This window comes from Amia ocellicauda, chromosome 6 (genome assembly GCF_036373705.1).
Source record: "Amia ocellicauda isolate fAmiCal2 chromosome 6, fAmiCal2.hap1, whole genome shotgun sequence".
Lineage (NCBI taxonomy): Eukaryota > Metazoa > Chordata > Actinopteri > Amiiformes > Amiidae > Amia > Amia ocellicauda.
In genome coordinates this window covers 47,038,575-47,060,861 of record NC_089855.1, presented here as the reverse complement: position 1 = coordinate 47,060,861, position 22,287 = coordinate 47,038,575, and the positions used below count along the sequence as shown (strand labels likewise).

Below are 22,287 nucleotides of genomic sequence, written 5' to 3'. Positions count from 1 at the left end.
TATGAATGGGTGGTCTGTAACACACTCCTACCACTAATACTCCTGCTCTTTTATTCAAAAGTTTAACCCACAATGATTCCATTTGGTTAGCAGGATCTAATTCGAGTTATTCTGCCTCAATGTCATTTTTGACATACACTCATCTAAAGGATTATTAGGAACACCTGTTCAATTTCTCATTAATGCAATTATCTAACCAACCAATCACATGGCAGTTGCTTCAATGCATTTAGGGGTGTGGTCCTGGTCAAGACAATCTCCTGAACTCCAAACTGAATGTCTGAATGGGAAAGAAAGGTGATTTAAGCAATTTTGAGCGTGGCATGGTTGTTGGTGCCAGACGGGCCGGTCTGAGTATTTCACAATCTGCTCAGTTACTGGGATTTTCACGCACAACCATTTCTAGGGTTTACAAAGAATGGTGTGAAAAGGGAAAAACATCCAGTATGTGGCAGTCCTGTGGGCGAAAATGCCTTGTTGATGCTAGAGGTCAGAGGAGAATGGGCCGACTGATTCAAGCTGATAGAAGAGCAGCTTTGACTGAAATAACCACTTGTTACAACCGAGGTATGCAGCAAAGCATTTGTGAAGCCACAACACGTACAACCTTGAGGCGGATGGGCTACAACAGCAGAAGACCCCACCGGATACCACTCATCTCCACTACAAATAGGAAAAAGAGGCTACAATTTGCACAAGCTCACCAAAATTGGACAGTTGAAGACTGGAAAAATGTTGCCTGGTCTGATGAGTCTCGATTTCTGTTGAGACATTCAGATGGTAGAGTCAGAATTTGGTGTAAACAGAATGAGAACATGGATCCATCATGCCTTGTTACCACTGTGCAGGCTGGTGGTGGTGGTGTAATGGTGTGGGGGATGTTTTCTTGGCACACTTTAGGCCCCTTAGTGCCAATTGGGCATCGTTTAAATGCCACGGCCTACCTGAGCATTGTTTCTGACCATGTCCATCCCTTTATGACCACCATGTACCCATTGTCTGATGGCTACTTCCAGCAGGATAATGCACCATGTCACAAAGGTCGAATCATTTCAAATTGGTTTCTTGAACATGACAATGAGTTCACTGTACTAAACTGGCCCCCACAGTCACCAGATCTCAACCCAATAGAGCATCTTTGGGATGTGGTGGAACGGGAGCTTCGTGCCCTGGATGTGCATCCCACAAATCTCCATCAACTGCAAGATGCTATCCTATCAATATGGGCCAACATTTCTAAAGAATGCTTTCAGCACCTTGTTGAATCAATGCCACGTAGAATTAAGGCAGTTCTGAAGGCGAAAGGGGGTCAAACACAGTATTAGTATGGTGTTCCTAATAATCCTTTAGGTGAGTGTATAATGCCACCACCTCTTCGATTATGCCTGTCTCTCCTAAACTGTGTGTATCCTTTCAACTTGTATTCATCCCCATCAATTTCTGTAAGACATGGATGGGGACTTGCCCTGGTCCAGCTCCTGTTAAAATTGTAATATGACTTCAATGGGGCCGCCGTCTTGGCACCAGGTGCTAATCGTCCGTCAGCGGTAGGAATACTGTGACCTCGTAGAGGGAGCTCTCACCGACTGAATAGTGGCTACTACTGCATCTGACAGACCCCAGGCAATCAAATGCTCCCGCTCAGGGGCCAGGCCCAGAGCTGGAGGATGCCCGGATTGGGGTTCCAAAGTGTGCCCTGCACCAGGGACAACAAGTCCGCTCTCACTGGGAGCTGCCAAGGCTCTCCGTTGAGGAGGGCGATCAGGTCTGCAAACCAGAATCTGCGAGGCCACCGTGGGGCTATCAGCAGAACTGTCACTCGTTCTCTCCTGACCTTCTCCAGGACCATCGGGAGAAGGGGGAACAGTGGGAACACGTAAAGGAGATAACGCGGCCATGTGTGGGATAGCTCGTCGATCCCTAGGGTTCCTGAGTGGTCTTGGATGGAAAACCATAGTGGACAGTGGGTGGACTCTGCCGAGGCAGAGAGATCCACTTCCGCTCTGCTGAACCGGCTCCACAGTTGTAGTATCACAAGCGGGTGGAGGTACCATTCCAAAACCAGGGGGCCTCTCTGAGAGAGGAGGTCCGCCGCCATGTTGGATAGGCCGGGGAGGTGAACTGCTCTGATGGAGCGGAGCCGTGGCTGCGCCCACAGAAGCAGACGGTGTGCTAAACAGTACAGTCTGTGCGACCAGAGACCTCCTTGCCTGTTGATATAGGTGACCACCGCTGTGTTGTCCGTCCAAACCAGCAAATGTCTGTCCCGTTGGACTGGCAGGACATGACACAGTCCAAGGAGCACTACTTGTAACTCCAGGACATTGATATGGAGGGCCGGTGCAGGTTCCGTCCACCTGCCTCGGACACCACGTCCGTTGCAGACTGCTCCCCAACCTTGTTTGGAGGTGTCTGTCATCACCACTGGCCCCAGTGGCACACTGAGGGTCAAATTGTAAGGGCTAAGGGCTACAAATAGTAGTAGTATTAGTAGTGAAGACCCGAACCACCACTGCAGCGTCCTTAATCAGAGGAGGCCAAGGGGGAGGGTCTGTGATGCTGCCGCTAGAAGGCCCAGCAGTCTCTGGCAAGGGGACACCCTGACACAATCTCTCAGTCAGAAGAGGGAGAGACACACGTGTATGGAGGCAATTCTCTCTGGCGCCAGCGCATAATTGAAGACATGGACCCCCTGGGGGCTAACACGATATCCATGCACTTGGAAAAAGTTAGTGGGGCTAGCGACAGGCCGAAGGGGAGAACAGCAAACTCAAACGCTCAGCCCTCGTAGGCAAAGTGGAGGAACTTCCTGTGTACCTGCACAATAGGGATGTGAAAGTAAGCGACTTTCAGATCCACCGTAATGAACCAGTCACTGGACTTGATGGCCTGGGAGATGGTGCGCAGGTTAAGCGTGCTGAAGCGCAACACCCTGGGATGGCAGTTCAGACGTCTACAATCCAAGATGGGGCGGAAACCGCCATTTTCCTTGGGTACTACAAAGTGTGGGGATTATAATCCGCCGTGCTGCCCTAGTGGAGGCGCTTCGCACATTGCTCGCTTCTCCAGGAGAGCGGCTATTTCAACGTAAAGTGCCACACACTGCAACGGGTCCCTCAATCGCGTCAACACTACGCCTCGGAAGAGGGGTGGACGGGCCTGAAAACTACAGGGAGTAGCAAACTGTTATAGTTTGGAGTTTCTGGGAGGTGTATGGGTGGGCCAGAGACTGCTGTAATATCACAGGGCCGTAACGCAGGAGGGGAAGAGGTCTGCCAGCCATCCGCCTGACACATTCCAATGCCAGACCGCCAGAGGCCAGGACGTAAGGCCTGGCGCCGGGCTGCCGTGGGGGGCGCCTGTCTATTGGTTCAAAAATCGGCGGGGGTGGGGGGGGACTGCTGCCTGGGGTGCTGCCTGGGAGCCGAGGTCGGGGACGTCAAGCTCCTGAAGGCTGCCTGCGGGGCTGGGCCAAGGGTGTAACAAGGGACAGTGATTGCACGTCAGCATCTCCTCCACGGAAGGGAAAGTAACAGGCACAGGTGACAGGCACCCGTCTTGCCTGTGACAGCCAGAGCTGGCGGCGTGCCGCCACAATGGCTGTCAAGGAGTGTCCAGTTGCACCATGCCGCATCACATTCACCAGCAGGTTGGCCACCACCGCTAACTCTCTGATAGGGAGTGGGGCCTGTGATGCAGAGCCTGGGTCCGGGGCCTCAGCCAGCTGGGCCAGGTAAAGGGCCAGCAGACTTTCGGTGTTACAAGTGACTTCAATCCCGCATGCAGGCTGAGTAATAGATGGTCTTCCTTCCAGATTAACTGTCTGCTGCCCTTGTCCATAGACAGGGCAGAGAGGCTCCCCTCAGAGTCCAGCAGCACATGGGCCGGCGGTGGAGACTCGAGATGTGGGGAGGGTTAGGGTCTGGGCTGCTGTTTGCGCTGCCAGTGCAGACAGGAGGGCGCAGAAATGGTCCATCCTGCTAATTCAGGGCGAGGATGGCCATATCTCGCAGTCTGTCTGCGGAGCCGGACCTCCAACACTGATGGCACGGCGGGGACAGGGCTAGCGACGATTGAGAAGAGGGGGAGGGGGCCCATGGGGGTCGCTGTGTTTGCACCATAGCATGGACACATCAGGCAAGGAGAGGAGCTCATTGCCGAATGAACGTGCGCGTGAACCAGTAACGTGCAGCGGGGGTGCCGGTCAGTGTTTGCACCAGGTGCGCCCAACAACTGAAACGCTGCTGAGACAAGTGGAGCGCCTAGCGGGACTCGCCACTGTAAGCGTGTCTCCACTCAGCAACGTTAAGGACACGGGGGCACTGCAACACCAACCACACGCAACCTTGCTGTTACCGGACAGAATACGATATATCCAGACAATGGAGTGTTGGATACAAGCGCCGCATAGGCACGTAGGCTTAACCACACCGTGTGTGCCGGGGTTTCCGGGGACACCAGGTGACGCATGGTTTGGGGTCTGTGGGGCCAAAGGTAGTGGGCCACCAGCCGAAGCCGGGCCTATAACTGAGGCTGCGCCCACGGACGGTGGAGCACAGCAGAGCTTGATCCCAGCAAGCTGAGAGAGCAAGATCTCCTATAGCAACAGCTGCGGGCTGTAGTGCGGGCGCAAGCCGGCAGAGGAGCACCTCGGATTTAACTGCTGCTGCTAGTGGTCCTGCCTGCAATCGATAACATATGGCACTATATTAACATGATTATTATTTTTAAATTCTCTATTTGTGAACTGAAACTGAAAGCGCAGCCAGAGCTCCGGTGCGTGGACAGACAGAATCGAAATTATCTATAAATATAAAGAATAAGTAGAGACAGACGTAGTGAAACGGTGGTGAACAACACTATAAGTGAAGCCAGCCAGCCAAACTACAGTTTTTGAGGTCTAATGCAACACACAGACATAGAAAGCTCACGTTCTCGGGTCCAGCGAAATGGCAAAAGAGGACAAATCAGTGCAAATGTCACCTTTTATCAAACAGGAAGTGGGAAGGGACCTGCTTGAGGGATGTGTGCAGGGGCCAATGGCTAAAAATGGAAGTATATCTTAAAAAATGAACAGATAACATGCCACAGGTTAACAATCAGTCCAGTCAGACCATAAGAGAGATCACGAAAATGAGGAGGAGGTACTAAAGCGACTAGCAGAATTAAAAACAAACAAATCACCTGGGCCAGATGGTATATTTACAACAGTACTTAAAGAAATGAGGGAACTAATTTATAGGCCGCTAACTCAAATATTCCAAATGACACTTAGAACAGGGGATTTGCCAACTGACTGGAAGACAGCAAATGTCATACCAATCCACAAGAAAGGGGACAAAACTGGAAATTAAAGACCAATCAGTATCACCTGCATCACTTGTAAAATGTTGGAAAAAATGAACAGACAGAAAATAGAATAGAAAATAATGAAAACCATATTCTTGGAGATAGTCAACATGGGTTAAGATGAGGCAGATCATTTCTTACTAATCTATTAGAGTTCTTTGAACATAACTGCAGCTGTGGATCACGTGAAAGCATATGATATGATATACTTAGATTTTCAGAAAGCTTTTGATAAGGTTCCACACCAAAGACTGTTCCTAAAATTGGAAGCTGTAGGCATTCAGGGTAATGTAAGTAGATGGATTATGAACTGGTTGATGTATAGGAAACAGAGGGTGTCGATTAGAGGAGTTGCTTCTAACTGGAGTGAGGTTGTTAGTGGAGTTCCACAGGGATCAGTACTAGGGCCTGTGCTTTTTCTAATCTATATTCATGATTTGGACTCTGGGATAGTTAGCAAACTTGTCAAATTTGCAAATGATACTAAAATAGGTGGCTCTGCAGATACAATCTCGGCAGCACAGGTTATTGAAAAGGACTTGGATAATATTCAGGTGTGGGGCTGACACCTGGCAGATTAAATTCAGTGTGGACAAGTGCAAGGTAATACATGCAGGTAACAAAAATGTCCACTATAATTACACTATGGGAGGAATAGAACTAGAAGAAGTAAAACATGAGAAATATATAGACAAACAAAATGCTAGGGTATATTATCAAAAGTGTACAATTGAGAACAAGGGCAGTGATGTTCAGACTGTACAATGCACTAGTTAGAGCTCATCTGGATACTGTGGACAGTTCTGGGCTCCACACTTCAAGAAAGATATCGCTGCTCTAGAGGCAGTTCAGAGGAGAGCAACCAGACTTATTCCAGGTCTGAAGGGAAAGTCCTACTGAGAGACTGAGGACTTGAACCTTTTCACCCTGGAACAGAGGAGACTATGTGGGGACTTGATTCAAGTCTTCAAAATCATGAAAGGCATCGACCACATCAAACCAGAGTAGCTTTTCCAGATCAGCGGGGACACATGGATCCGGGGACACAAATGGAAATTGGGCTTCAAGGCATTCAAGACAGAAAACAGGAGACACTTCTTCACACAGAGAGGCGTCTGAACAAACTCCCCAGCGATGTGGTTCAAGCTGTAAATTTGGGAACATTTAAAAATGCAATCACTTAGTGGATCACTTAGTTACTAATGGGCACCAAAAGCACATGATTGGTTGAATGGCCTCCTCTCATTTTTAAACTTTCTTAAGTTCTTATGTTCTAACATGTCCCATTGTCAGAGTTCCCTGCCCCCCTGGTCCCTAGTTTAACCCTTGTGTTGTGTTAAGGGTCAAAAATGAAAATGAGAAAACCCCCTAAATTATATTTTTTCAACTTGACATGTGATGACTTTTCCTAGAGTGACCCCAACATTAGAAAACGTGAAACATCGCCTTTGTTCATGTTTCTATGAAAGCTGTACACCACCAGGGTACAAAGATTGTTTTAGGGTCATTTTTGATTATAAAAGAATTACACACCACAAAAACCACAAAGACACAAACAAACACATGCACAAACACACACACTGATAATATGCCCATCAAGCCTGGAATGTATGGCATCAAGATATGGATGGCCTGTGACACACAATCCAGCTACGCTTAGAAGATTTGAGTCTACACAGGGAAGCTGACCAGTTGGAGCTGGAGGCCTGAAGAAGAACCAGGGGATGTGGGTTGTGCTTGATGTGACAGATGGACTGAGGGGGCACAATGTCACGTGTGACAATTTCTTCACCTCTTATGAACTCAGCCAGCAGCTCATGAAGTGGAAGATCACCATGGTTGGCACAGTTAGAAAGAACAAGTTTGAGCTCACCCCTGCACTCCAATAATTAAATAATGTTTTTCACTATAACTAGTATCATTATTAACCCTCACAGTCCTACCTGATGTCAGCAATGAATGGCTTGAACCTGGAAATAATTAAGATATTGCAACACATTTTGTAACAGATGTAATACTTTTACAAAGGGGGAATTTTAAATCGGTGAATGAATACCACATATAACACATTGGCTAATATTGATATTCTTTTTGTAGTGTCTGTACAATTGAGATTTAAAGAGAAACTAATTTGAATTGCCTTCAAGAATAATTGGGCTTTACTAGTGAATTCTTTGTTATTGTTGTGATCATTTTCTATTCATAGTAAATTGGGAAGTTAATATCTGGTTTTGATCTATTTGTGCACATTTTACTATATGAAATGAAGCATTCATTAAACTCTGTGTGGCATGTAACATGGTGCCTGATGTAGCTGTAGCTTTTAAGTCTCCATGGTTATGTTTGACTATGCAGGATTCTATTTGGGATCACATGACCTCCTGGGGAAAAAGAGGAATCTGGGATTGATTGGCATTGCCTTCTCCAATCACGGTCACAGAATTACTAGCAGCAACTATTTAAACTGCTGCTATGATTAGTAAGAAGCTGTGAAACTGTGAATGGGTCTTGATTTGTATGAGAACACCTGAGCTGAGAATTTGTCAGTCTTCTTTTCATTTAAGCTGAGAGACAGGACAGTGTGTGGGAAAGCTCCTGCAGATTCTCTGAATGGAAACTATTGAATACATTCTGAATAGTTCTGAAGGGTGGGATATGTCTCTGTTTTACATCAGCATGACATCGTATTTTTGGCGTGGTTTTATGTGTGATTGCAAATCTGACAATTACTTCCACTATCTAATTTATAATACATTTTCAAATGAGTTTTAAAAGAGGACACAGATTTAGCAGCCTTAATCTCATCTGGAAGACTGTTCCAGAGTCTTAGACCTTAACTGGGAAAGTAAGATCCCCCTTATATGTAGGTTTCGACTCTGGAACAGTCAAGAGATCTTCATTTGCAGATCTTAGATTCCTATTTGGAGAGTAAGGAGTTAAGAGTTCTAAAATATAATCCAGTGGCAGTCCATGTCTTGCTTTAAAAGTAATTAATAAAATCAATAACATTTGAGTAGTAATACAGTGCATTCATTAAGGTTAGATTTAGGGCTGGAGAGGTGGAGTTGGGGGCACTCAAGGAATTTACATTCTGAAGTGAGGGGTATGAGGCACTTTTGGTGATGTTGAATTTGACAGGCCTCATGGCTGGACTGGTCTAATTACATTTTGAGGTGATGTTCCAGGGCCCCTTTAGGGTTGCAGCATGTGCTGAGAGAAACGAACTGTAGAAGTGGTGGGGACTGTGGGTAGTCTAAGAGTAACATGACACTTTTCCCAACCATTATGTATTAGGACCAATCATAGCTCCCAGGTCTCAGCAGTCCAAGTCTTAAATGTTGAAATAACAAGTAATTTAAAAAACTTTAACTTAGATGTTCTAAATATATAAAGAATGAAAAAATCAATCAGAGGATATAGGGAGAAAAAAGAAAAAAGAAAAGAACAGAAAACCACTATTATATATTTTCTTCACACAGAGCTACCTGTAAATGTTCTAATATTGAGAAATGTCTAGAGACCTTGACTGTTTTAAGGTTTTTCTATGTGTTCTTCTCACCAAGATGCTGTGTAAGAGACAATTCCCCATATACCCTCAACATAGATTAAAAGAAATGGAAATGTAGAAAATTTCAGCAAGTCAAATAATCATAATAATTAATGTAATCTACTACTACTCAATAAAATGAATTTCTAGAGTTACAGACAATAGCGAACAAGGTATCTAAAGAAAAGGTTGGTGTAGGATTAAGTAAATACAATGATCAAGGATTATGTGTGTATGTGTGCATGTGTGAGTGTGTGTGTGTGTGTGTGTGTGAGAGAGAGAGAGTCTAAAGCAGTGATTCCCAACCTGTGGGCCGTAGAGGTACTGCAGGTGGGCCGCCAAAAAATATTTTTAAATGCTTTTAAAATAGGAATACATTTTTTGTTAAAAAATTATAATAATTGGGCCTGTCTTGGAAGGTTCGAAGGTTTGTTCTGTCTCCAGACTTTTGGAGGTTTTGAAGGTCACATAATTTTGTTTCCTCTTGTTGATAGAAATTGGCTGTATTCGAAACCGCATACTACCCATACTACATATACTACATACCACCATTTCAACATTACTGAAATCAGTGATCCAGGTGTTTTCAAATCTTAAAGAGTTTCAGCCCATCTCCCTTTGCACAGCTTTACTAGTTAGCACACTTTTACTTACAGAGATAAAGAATGACAATCAGTGTAAATTAAAGGCAGCTTGTCCGATTAGCCAACTGAGGCATGGCTTCACTAAGAATTAATGGTTTATTTAGAATTCCAAAACAAATTCCAAAACGTTAATACAAAAAAAAAATATATAGCATATTAGATGTTTTTTGTAAATAAAAGTAAAAAAATGATATGCAACCAAACACATTCTTTGTATAACTTCCCTTAGCGCTGTAGTTGAAAATAGGCTCGGAAACACAGTGCTAGAGCGCATAACAGAACTTGATTGTCCCTGAGCACATAAGGCACCTGGCCTCACCAAGCCATGGGGTTACCATGGCAATGGAGCACTCCTTGTAATCCTGTGTGAAGGGGTTGCCACAGTAACCACGGCTTGGTGAGGCACTGTTCAATTTGGCTCACAGCTCCCTCTGTATCCCATAACTCTCTGTACAGTGGAACTTGAGTTGAACTTGAACATGGCAGATTTTGTGTTAATAATATAGTTGATTTGCTGTATTTCTTTTGCATTTTAAAAATGAATTCTGTACAGAATGACATTGTGAGTGAGCTACAACAGTGCAGGTTTTCACTAAGGTCTGATGAAGAGAGATGTGGCATTGTGAAGGAGGGCAGAATTAAGCCTTTGCTGGACATTTTAAAGAAAGACAGGAAAAAACAGGCAGTTTCAGGTGTCCTGGTATGGGGTACATTAATGGCTGACAAGTAGAAGCACTACTAACAATTTATACTGCTGGTCATGTTTGCTTCTATCAACCAAAATATCAGTTTGGACAAGCGATGGCCACCGTGAGACTGAGGATTCCAACCTCTGTAATCAGATCTTTTTTTTTCTGTCTATAAAAAGCTCTGACTTTTAACATGAAAGCAGAGCAGTTTGGGATCTTCTTGATTCACTGCTGTTCTCCACGTCACGTGTAATAAAGGCATTGCAACGAATGTTCCAACCTGATTGAAGACTGATTGTTCTTCCACAGGCTCGAGCTGTTCTCGCTGCCTCGCTATTCCTTGGTCAGCAGGTCTGTGGTCCGCTCTGGCTGTGAGCTCATTGAGCAGGGGACCGCTGCTGCTGTCCTCAGTGTAGGGCACTAGAGCAGGTTCTCGTGCCCCGCTGTATACATAGTTTGTTTTTTTCTAACAAAGTAAGAGCTGCTGTTGTCCTGCATTAGCTGTACTAACCGGCAAGTGACAACTGCTCCTGTGTTGTGCGAGAAGTGCATGAGCTGACTCCTGTGCCCCGGGGTGTATATAATGTGATGCTACGACAATGTAGAGCTGGTGTGGCCTTGCTCTTAGCTGTGCTAGTAGAGCAAGTGGGCACCACTCCTGTGTTGCGCGGAGAGTGCATGAACTGCTTTCCTGCACCCCGCAGTGTATATAGTTAGTTTGTGATGCTTTGGTAGAACTTGGTGTGGCATGTGGCCACCGCTTCCATGTTGCGCAAGAGGTACATGAGCTGGCTCCTGCACTCCGTGGTGTATATAGTTTGTATGTTACAACATTGTAAGCTTGGTTGGCCTTGGTTCTAGCTGTGCTAGTAGAGCAAGGGGGCACTGCCCCTGTGTTACGTGGAGCATTAATGTTCTCCTGCAGCCTGCGCTGTATATGTTGTGTTCAGCTGTGGCTACTCCAGTGTTCTGGATAGCCAGCTGTGTATATTTTTTAATTATTGTCATGCAGAGTGCACAAGAGTTGCTCTGATTGCCCCGCACTGTATATTGTGCAAGTAGATTTATGGCCTCGCTTCTAGCTGCGCTGTAAGCAGAGGTTGTAGAGGGTTGACCTCTGTTGTTGCGCTTTGTTTATTTTGGCCCAAAGGGCCCCTGTGGCTCCTGTCTGGAGTTGTGATGGAAAGGTCCCCTAGCAGATATGCCTTCGGGGCTGAAAAAGGAAGCACTGCTCAAGAGTTGCAAGGTCATGTGGGAGTCTTAGCTCCCAGCAAAAGAGAGCGATCCTGTGCAGACATCACCTTTTATACAAACAGGAAGTGGAAGGGTCCTGTTTGAGTGATGGCCACAGGAGCCAATGGCAGCTTTGATAGAGTGACATTGCGATCAGGTTCCTACAGAAGTGTACTGAAATCCCTTCCTTTTCCAATAACTGGGGTTGAAACCTATTGTTTTATTTTTGTATTTATGTAAGACAGTAGTGATAATGGCAGCTTATGTCAAAGTGACAGCTGGAAGCCCACCCAGAAGTCCCATGGACTGGCCTTACCCAGAAGCCCCATAGGCTAGGAAGTCCCACCTTACCCCGGGTGCTCATGGGCCAAGAAGCCCCTCCTTACCCCCAGTGGTCCTTACCCACTCCTCCTTCTCACCCCTCCCCCAGGTTTAACCCTTTGACCCTCTCCAGTCAGCCATCTTGTAAGGATGACAGCCATCTTGTTAGGATGACAGTCATTTTGGAAACGGCACAGGTCATCTTGATAACTGTTCACTGCCACCTCACCCTGATGGTGTGTGGGTATGTGTGTACAATGTTTAACAGGTTAAACTTATTATTATTTGTTTTAGGTTATATGTTTTATGGTTAGGTTTGTCTGATATGGTGTTAAAATAAAAAACTGTGTTTACTGATGTGAGTGTGATGATTTTAGGTTATATATTTTATGATTAGGTTTGGGATGGTACAGTGTTAGGAAAATAAAAGAAAAAGAAAGGTATAGACATTAAAAAAATGAGACTCGGAAAATATGCATCAATGTCAGTGTTTTATTGTGACAGCTCTAAAAAATACAACAAGGTATCAGGTCAGACCGTGAGATTGATCTCCCCTCCCCAACACCTACAGCAGACAGGAAGAAACCAATGAACTGCACCACTCTAACTCCCTCAAGGGTATACATACTAGCAAACACACTTAAACACACATATACCTATATATCTTTGTTATATTTATCAATAGACACTAAAAACATATACACCACTTTTCTTAGAGAAAAACTGTGAAATGTATAGAATTATAAATGCATATTTTGACCAGCCCTGTACTTATTATTGTTGTTACATTAGTAAATGCTCAAACGTAGACTTAACATATATCATATTTAAGAATATATTGCATTTAATTTCATTACATACATATGTGTATATATACTAGCAAACACACAGAAACACACACACACACATATATATATATATATATATATATATATATATATATATATATATATATATATATATATATATATATATATATATACATATATATATATATATATATATCTTTGTCATATTTATCAATAGAGACTATAGACAATTTCAAAAAATGTCTTAGAGACACACAGTGAAGCACCATTTATGAATACTCAAAAGTATAAAATTATATATATATATAATGTGTTCATTTGTTCATGCTCAAATGTATAGAATTAATAAATACAAGCACACACACACAGACACAGGCACACACACACACACACACACACACATACACACACACACACACACACACATACATGATGTTGACTTTATTGTGACAAACAAGCATTTTACAACATGGAGCATAGTCAGAAGTAGAAAAAGACACCAGAAAATTATGTACAGATACTTGTAATCATTAATTTCTGGTTTACAACACCAACATTGGACAGAAAGAAACACTGACCTGTACATTTCCAGCATATTCCATATATATTCTATTAAGTCTTTTACTGTTTGCTTGAATTAATGTCCGTCTTTCAAAGTTATACCCAATTCTTGCAACAAAGTACAGGAGGTGTCTATTTTAAATAAAGTGAGAAACACTTTCAAACATGCATATTACAACATGGGACATAGTCAGAAGTAGAAAAAGACTCCAATAGTATGTAAAGATACTTGTAATCATTAATTTCTGGTTCACATCACCAACATTGGACAGAGAAAAACACTGACCTGTACTGAGTTATGTCCTTCCTTCCTTCCTACATTTTCTATATAGTCTAAGTCTTTCACTGTTTGCTTCTTTTTCAAATTTATGCTTGATTCGATTCTTGGAACAAAGGTCATCACCTATCTATTGTAAATAAAATGAGAAACACTATGAAGTTTCTATTCCTTTGGAAATACCTTATTTTTCAAACACACAAATACATGGTGACCACTGCAAGCATGTAACATACAAAACACGAAATAGGGACCACATTGCAAGGATATGATAACCAGAAATGTTATTTTACTGCAAATTTTAAATTTCATAAAATGATTGATATGACTTCTTGTTTAGATCTAGCAGTCATCTGCAAACTACACAGTGACAAATACAATCATTCTTCAGGAAACAGCCACAGCAGACAGAAATAGGCACAACATTGTATTTAAATGAAGCAAGACTGCATTTTACTAAACCCTGAAACCCTGAAAAATCACGAGAAACTCTTAAGTTTTGTAAAATGGTTTATTTTACAGACACAGAAACAGATAGGCTCACCCTCAACATAGTCCAACAATTACAAAAAATATGATGTAAACTTAAAGGTTTACCAGTAGCATAGGAGTATTATTAATCTATTAATCCATTCATGCAGCTTTTAGACACTTGTCTAATACAGACCTAACAACTGCACTGACAGTGGGTAGCAGGGCTTAGAAAATGCTACTCTGTAGGCCAGGGCTTCAAAGCTTTTCTACATTTAAACATTGTCAAAATGCTAAGGCATGTTTTTGTTTCATAAACATTGTATTACTATGTACATTAATGTGGTTTATACTTTTGATTGAAGGTGTTAAACATACTTTTATCATATTTGTAATTACAACATAATATATACAAATAACAATAATATTAATAATAATCATAATAATCATCATCATAATTCAAAGACATATTAAACAAAACTCACCCTGAATTTGGCACGACCCCAGGGTGAGGAACCTCTGCTGTAGACCTTCATTCACTCTTTCAACAGTTTGTATGTTACTTGTAGCACAAGAACAGAAACATGGTGGTCTGATCTTTCACAACTGCATTCCAGTGCGTGACATGGACTCTTTACATTGAAATTCATGTTGATGTAGAACTTGTCAACAAAATTGTACAAAATACATGAAATAATTAATCAAGACAAACATAAAGAACAGCAACCATTTTGAGTTTAACATATTACAGAAATTACATGTTTGAATTACCTCATGGTTTTCCTCAGGCTCTGAGTCATGCCCCGTCTTGCCAACAGTGTCAGAAGCTGAGCGCTCTGTGTAAGATTCAGAGTATCGTTCAGCTGTGAGCGGTGGAGAGGGGAAAGGGAGATGCACAGCAGGCAGAGTGTCTGTGAGACGGGTCTCTGTCCTGCTTGTCCTGCAGAGCCTCTCTTATCTGAAATGGCACTGGGCACACCCAAAGCAGCAACGCCCCCAGTCAACAGGTCCTTAAGACAGGACTCCGTCAAATTTAACATTCAATAAAAAGCCACAGCTTTGACCGTTTTCAGTTGAATTAATCCACAGCATCAAATGCATTGAGACCGTACACAGCTTCCAGATGACTTGTACTTTAAGATATGTTGTATATTTAGGCTACCCTGTTATTGCATGAAAAAACACAATTTATGAGAACAGTAAAAAAGGGGAAACAAAGACATACGTAAAGTATACACCTAACAATTGCTTAGAATGAAATGTAAGATTAATGGTCAAAATAATTAGACATCTATATTTCTACCACGTGTTGATTATGTTGACAGTTTATGGCTGTGCTTTGCCATTAATCCAGATTTCACTTTGTTCTCTATGGGTTGGTTTCACAGAGCTTGATTAGCACTAGTTTAAGTACATTACTCAGAGTATGTCACCATTGTTTGGTATACAAAATTATTTAGCCTGAAGGCCAATAAAGCATTGGTATATAGTAGTATACTAGGCTAGCATAGGTAATTTACCCATGTACATAAACAACCTACAGTCTGAATTAAACTTGTCACAATCACATGTAGCTGAATTCAAGAGCCAGCAGCAGGCTTTTTAGTTGACAAGGGCAAGAGTTTTAAATAGTTTTCTAGTCTTTCATGTTGTTTTTCTCTTGTCAGTCTGTATGTGTGTGTGTGTTCAGCTGTTGTGTTTTATATCATGTGTTCCTTATGAGACTAGTGAAGTAAAGGCTTAAAAGTGATAATAATAAAAATGAACAAATGTGTCAATATTGGTCTCTTAAAGGGAACTGTATAGAAACAACTCATTTGTGCTATTAAAATAAGTAAACTGAATATGGCACACAAAGACTGTGCTTCCTTCATTTATTGTTATTCTTAGTTTTCTCTCTGGATTAGTGTCCTGTAAAAGGACAGCACATACTTAGCAGATTGGGTGTGAAGCAGCAGAGCCCTGAACGCGGCTATGGGTAGCAAGCGATGGCTACGTTCTAGATAAGGCCCTGCAACCAGGCCTGGCCATATCAACCCCACGACAGAGCCAGAGAGATCTAGTTTATGTAGCAGGCCTACGAACCCAGTACTCAGAGAGTTAAAAAATAAAAAATAAAACAGCCCGATACTTTCTCACTCTATATTGATACATGTACATTAAGTAAACAAATAAATAAACACACTTTGATTTTGTGGTATTGCATGAGCATTTCTCTTCTTTCCCATGTATTAGATCTGCTTAGAAATGTTCAGTCCAGATCATTTATACAATCTCATTCTTAAACATGGTCTATTTATCCAAATTGTGTATATATGGATTACCTTTAAATATATGTATATCTCACTGTCTGTCTGTCTAAATGGAAGGAATATTTTGTAGTCTGTATTGCCATTTGGGGTATACAGTATTTCACATTTATTTAGTCATTCAATCTTCAGATTACCATTTTTTGTTTGAAAACAACGTAAAGAAGTTGAAATCGTTTTAAAAAACACGTCAAGGTAAAAATATTTATACTGGTTTATCCACTGAGAGATATATGTTTGCCACAGGTATTCTTCTAGCACATGTACACCTAACAAAGAACCATAAAATGACATGATGCTACAACATGATGTACATAGAACGTTAAGCGATATAACACCATGGATTTGTGTAAAAACAATGAATGGTCATGTTAGCACCAAAGGATTTTGAAGTAGGAGGGGAGGCCTTTGTGTGATAGTTGAAGTAAAGAAACTGAAACTTTGAAGGCAACTATTTCTGTCTCTGTGAAGAGTAATATGTCCGGGCAGCCTCGTTCCTCTGTATGTCTGGCTTCCTGTAGGAGATTTCAGACCAAAGCTGCTACACTGTCCTCTCACTCTTGAGCTGCAAAATGCTGCTCTGGCTGCTTCTCAAAGCTTTTACAAATGCAGTAAATCATTGTGGCTCTAAACTTCATTGAGTGTCTACAGGCTAGAGATGTTCTTGATTCCTTCATGTGAATGGAACATTTTCACTTTATTATAGCGCAAATAAGATCAAAGGTAATATTTGGTCATAAAGTCATGCCATTACGAGGCAAACCATGAAATATTATACTAATGTAAAGAACAGTATTTAAATGTTTAGTTTCTAAAATGAAAAAAGCATATCCCAAAAGTACCAGAACATATATAACATTCTTGGAATGTTTTTAATTGTTTTCTAATAACCATAACACTACCCAACTGGTCACCTTCTGTGGATGTAAAAATGTTAAATAGATTATTGTGTGTGTTGAGTTGGTCTTTCATTCATGATGTTGTTTCTTGTCTTTCTCTATTATTATTATTATTATTATTATTATTATTATTATTATTATTATTATTATTATTGATATTATTATATGTGTGTGTGTGTATTTATTAATTTATTTTTGGGTTATTTCACATTGTGAAACTTTATAAAGGGTCTTAATAGCTAATAATAATAATTTCAATTCAAAAAGAGAAAATCATTTAAGTATTAAGTATTTAATTCAAATGTAAAAAAAACTATATTAGAGATGTAAAATATGGATATGGATATGTGTTGATTTAATCTTTGTTTTTATCACATTAACAATCTAGTACTGAAAATAATTTAAGGTATTGGTGTGTGTACCTATTTTCACTTGACTGAGATAGATTAGTGCCTCTATGTATTTCAGACTAGGAATGCTCCAAGACTATTAATGATTAGAACAAATGTACTAACAAGTAGAGAACAACATTACAGCTATACCAAATCCTGCTTTTACAACATTCATGAGAAAAACTGAATGGAACAGTACTGCCCAGATACACATTGTGTGTCAAAAATTTGTGAAAATATACTATATATTAAACAGTGACAATTGGGAACTATTAAAATATCTCAATAGCTTTAATGTAACTGTAAATATTTGTGAACGCCAGGCGAAAAAACTAGAGGGAGTCTTTGGGTTTCCGGCGTTGTCAGGGCTTTAATTAGGGTTCGGGAAACTTTATATTTATAAAATAAACCAAAATAAGATAAACCATTAGGCACAGAAGAGAGAATTGTCATAGGAGACCATAAATCTCTGGGGGTCCACAGCTAAGGGCCAAGGCCTAATATTTGCCTCCCCTCCAAGCATTATAGTTGTTACAGCGGCAAGGAGATCAGAAAGTTATTAAACAGTGCTGCTGGCTGTGGTCTTCCCTCAGAAAGTCTAATTATATTTATTTTAGTAAAAAAACATCGATTTCAATCGAATAATTCCTAATTCCGGAATGTCTAAATCAGCTTCTTTCATTATCACGTCTACGTGCTATTCTGACCACTGTTTTATTAGGGTACATGGCTCAGCTTTTTATTAAATAAAAAATATTTTAATGCAATGCGATTGAAATAACTAAACATATTTTAGTTAATAAACTAATAAATGCGTAAATAGCATTGACCGTCTAGTAAGAAGTTGCCCTGTATAACTGTGCAAAACAAAATACCTTTTCAATTGTATAGGGTTCAGAGTTATAGGCTACTTCCTTGTACCCAGATTGGAGTGGTGAACCTGTTGATAACAGGTAATAATTTGTGAACTGTCATGGATTCCAGTGTTTAATTGTGGTTTCGTGGTAGGGGTTTAGGCTTAAACCTATACACAATGATGTAGTCCTAAACTAGGAAATTGAGACATGGAGAAGTGTATGCACTGATGACATGTTTAATTATTATTAAAGCAAAACATGACTTGATTGGTGTTGTCTCAGTCCAACCCCGACTCTCCTGCTCTGCTGTATTCAGCCGAATAAAGACCCTGTTGTGCGATTGCACTGCCACGTACAAGCAGAATTATATTAAAGCCGGATACGGCCAACTTAGCCTGTGCATTTTACAGCACAAACCGGCACAATCGTAGTATAAAGGACAGAGACCACTGTTAAGTGATTAAAATATAATGTGTAATATCTCAAGAATCATGTTGGTACAAACAATTATTTTTGTTGCACAAACCAGCACAAACGTAGCAAAAAACGAATTAGCACTTCGGATCGATTTGGAGATTGATGGGGTGCTAGGTGACGTCATCGCTGAAAATTAAAACATGAATATCTAAAAAAACTATAACTGCACTGATGAAAACAAATACGGCACAAATGAAAGAGACTATTTTGGTGTGATTTGGACGTTGATGGGGTGCTGAGTGATGTCACTAATTTAAAAAGTATCGCTTAATAACTCGAGAAATAAAATGGCACAGCTGTTTCTTTTAATGGCAGAAACCATCACGAACATAGCACAAACGAAAGAGACTATTTTGGTGCGATTTGGACATTGATGGGGTGCTGAGTGACGTCACAGCTCATAAAATATAATATAATATAATATCTCAGGAACTATACCGGCACAAACGATGATTTCTGCGACACAAACCAGCACAAATGCAGCACAAATGAATGCATATATTTAGATTCTTATTCTGAACACATGGGGTGCCAACTTCACGGAGGTCTCACTGACTAGTGCCCTTCTCACTTGGACACTCAGTTTTTGAGGGCGGCCTAATCAAGGCAGATTCACAGTTGTGCCATATTCTCTCCATTTCTTAATAATGGACTTTACTGTGCTCCGGGGGATATTCAATAAATGTTCTTATATCCAGAGGTGGGAAGAGTACTGAAAAATCCTACTCAAGTAGAAGTACTGTTATTTTGATGAAATTTTACTCAAGTACAAGTAAAAGTACTGGTTTAAAAACTACTCAAGTAAAAGTAAAAAGTAGCTCATTTAAAAAGTACTCAGAGTACTTTTAATAAAGGGTTGTCACATGATCTCTAAGCAAACGCTAACACACACACACACACACATATATATATATATATATATACACACACTCACAGGTGGGTGACAAATTAAAGGAGAAGCCTGAATAAATGAATGGAGGAACATAACGAATGCAGATGCCTCTAAACAGGTGTACTGCACGATACAATTAAGCAATTAACATCCTATCATGCTCTGTGGCATGTATACAAATGCTGAGCAGGCCCAGTTGACCTCGATTTTGGATCAAGATGGCAAGAGGAAAGGATCTAATTGAAAGAGGGGTCATTATTGGGGCATGAATGGCAAGCGTTCTGGACAAGGGGGCAAGTGCAGGTGTGGGACACCATTAGAACGGCACAGATCATGGAGGACCCCATACCATGCTGGTTTTTGTTCCAACCGAGCTCTCAATTATTTAATTGAACCTTAATTGAAGTAAAAATCTGCTTAGATATGACTTATAAATTGGGTAATTAATGGGTTGTTTAAAATAGTGAAAAGGCTCTGATTTAGGAAAATATTAGTTCAATTACGTAATTGAGAGCTTGGAGAAATGCAGAGATATGTAACAATTAAGTAACAGTTTTATTGATTTAAAAGTTTGCGCTATTATTATTTCTAAATGGCTATAGCTGATACCTAAATAAATAAATACAAATACACCACCTTACCTAGAACACAAATAAGTGTTGATATAATTTTACTATTAGTTTATTTCAGACAGACTAAAACAAATTACAAAACGGAATACCCATAGACTATAATGGGGAGCGGAATGCCCATAGACTACAATGGGGAAAACAGAAGGACGGCCTATATCTCCAAATCCCACACAGGCATCCAAAAATCCTGAATACACTTTTTTTAAAATAACCTCAGTTAAAAAAATGTAAGTGGAATGACTTACTGACTTACTGATACTGATACTGAAAACAGCACACATAGGATTGACTGCCTATTAATCTATATTGCATTAGTTTACATACAGTTGCCCATTTACACAGATCATTTTCAGATAAGGTGTAACTTGCAGTGTACATCAATGTAGATGACACATATATACACTCCGATCAGCCATAACATTATGACCACCTGCCTAATATTGTGTAGGTTCCCGTTTTGCCGCCAAAACAGCCCTGACCTCCACTAGACCTCTGAAGGTGTGCTGTGGTATCTGGCACCAAGACGTTAGCAGCAGATCCTTTAAGTTGCGAGGTGGGGCATCCATGGATGGACTTGTTTGTCCAGCACATCCCACAGATGCTCGATTGGATTTGGGGAATTTGGAGGCCAAGTCAACACCTTGAACTCATGATTCATCAGACCAGGCCACCTTCTTCCATTGCTCTGTGGTCCAGTTCTGATGCTCACGTGCCCTTTGTAGGCGCTTTCGGCAGTGGACAGGGGTCAGCATGGGCACCCTGACTGGTCTGCAGCTACGCAGCCCCATACGCAACAAACTGCAATGCACTGTGTGTTCTGACACCTTTCTATCAGAACCAGCATGAACTTTTTCAGCAACTTGATCTACAGTAGCTCGTCTGTTGGATTGGACCACACGGGCCAGCCTTCGCTCGCCACGTGCATCAGTGAGCCTTTGCTGCCCATGACCCTGTCGCCGGTTCACCGCTTATCCTTCCTTGGACCACTTTTGATAGGTACTGACCACTGCAGACTGGGATTACCCCACAAGAGCTGCAGTTTTGGAGATGCTCTGACCCACTCGTCTAGCCATCACAATCTGGCCCTTGTCAAAGTCGCTCAGATCCTTACGCTGCCCATTTTTCCTGCTTCTAACACATCAACTTTGAGGACAAAATGTTCACTTGCTGCCTCATACATCCCACCCACTGACAGGTGCCATGAAAGCAAGATTATCAGTGTTATTCAATTCACTGAATGTCTGAATGGGAAAGAAAGGTGATTTAAGCAATTTTGAGCGTGGCATGGTTGTTGGTGCCAGACGGGCCGGTCTGAGTATTTCACAATCTGCTCAGTTACTGGGATTTTCACGCACAACCCTTTCTAGGGTTTACAAAGAATGGTGTGAAAAGGGAAAAACATCCAGTATGCGGCAGTCCTGTGGGCGAAAATGCTTTGTTGATGCTAGAGGTCAGAGGAGAATGGGCCGACTGATTCAAGCTGATAGAAGAGCAACTTTGACTGAAATAACCACTCGTTACAACCGAGGTATGCAGCAAAGCATTTGTGAAGCCACAACACGTACAACCTTGAGGCGGATGGGCTACAACAGCAGAAGACCCCACCGGGTACCACTCATCTCCACTACAAATAGGAAAAAGAGGCTACAATTTGCACAAGCTCACCAAAATTGGACAGTTGAAGACTGGAAAAATGTTGCCTGGTCTGATGAGTCTCGATTTCTGTTGAGACATTGAGATGGTAGAGTCAGAATTTGGCATAAACAGAATGAGAACATGGATCCATCATGCCTTGTTACCACTGTGCAGGCTGGTGGTGGTGGTGTAATGGTGTGGGGGATGTTTTCTTGGCACACTTTAGGCCCCTTAGTGCCAATTGGGCATCGTTTAAATGCCACGGCCTACCTGAGCATTGTTTCTGACCATGT

The 22,287-nt window shown here is 41.6% G+C and overlaps 1 long non-coding RNA gene across 1 annotated transcript; it reads right to left on the bottom strand.

Annotated features, from left to right (window-relative positions):
• Positions 1 to 12,910: 12,910 nt before the first annotated feature.
• On the bottom strand, positions 12,911 to 14,821 carry LOC136751599 (uncharacterized). Its single transcript, XR_010817037.1, has 3 exons — positions 14,673 to 14,821; positions 14,387 to 14,563; positions 12,911 to 13,560 (listed from the first exon to the last, which is right to left on the bottom strand). It is a non-coding gene; the product is annotated as an uncharacterized LOC136751599 (long non-coding RNA).
• Between the last annotated feature and the right edge of the window lie 7,466 nt (positions 14,822 to 22,287).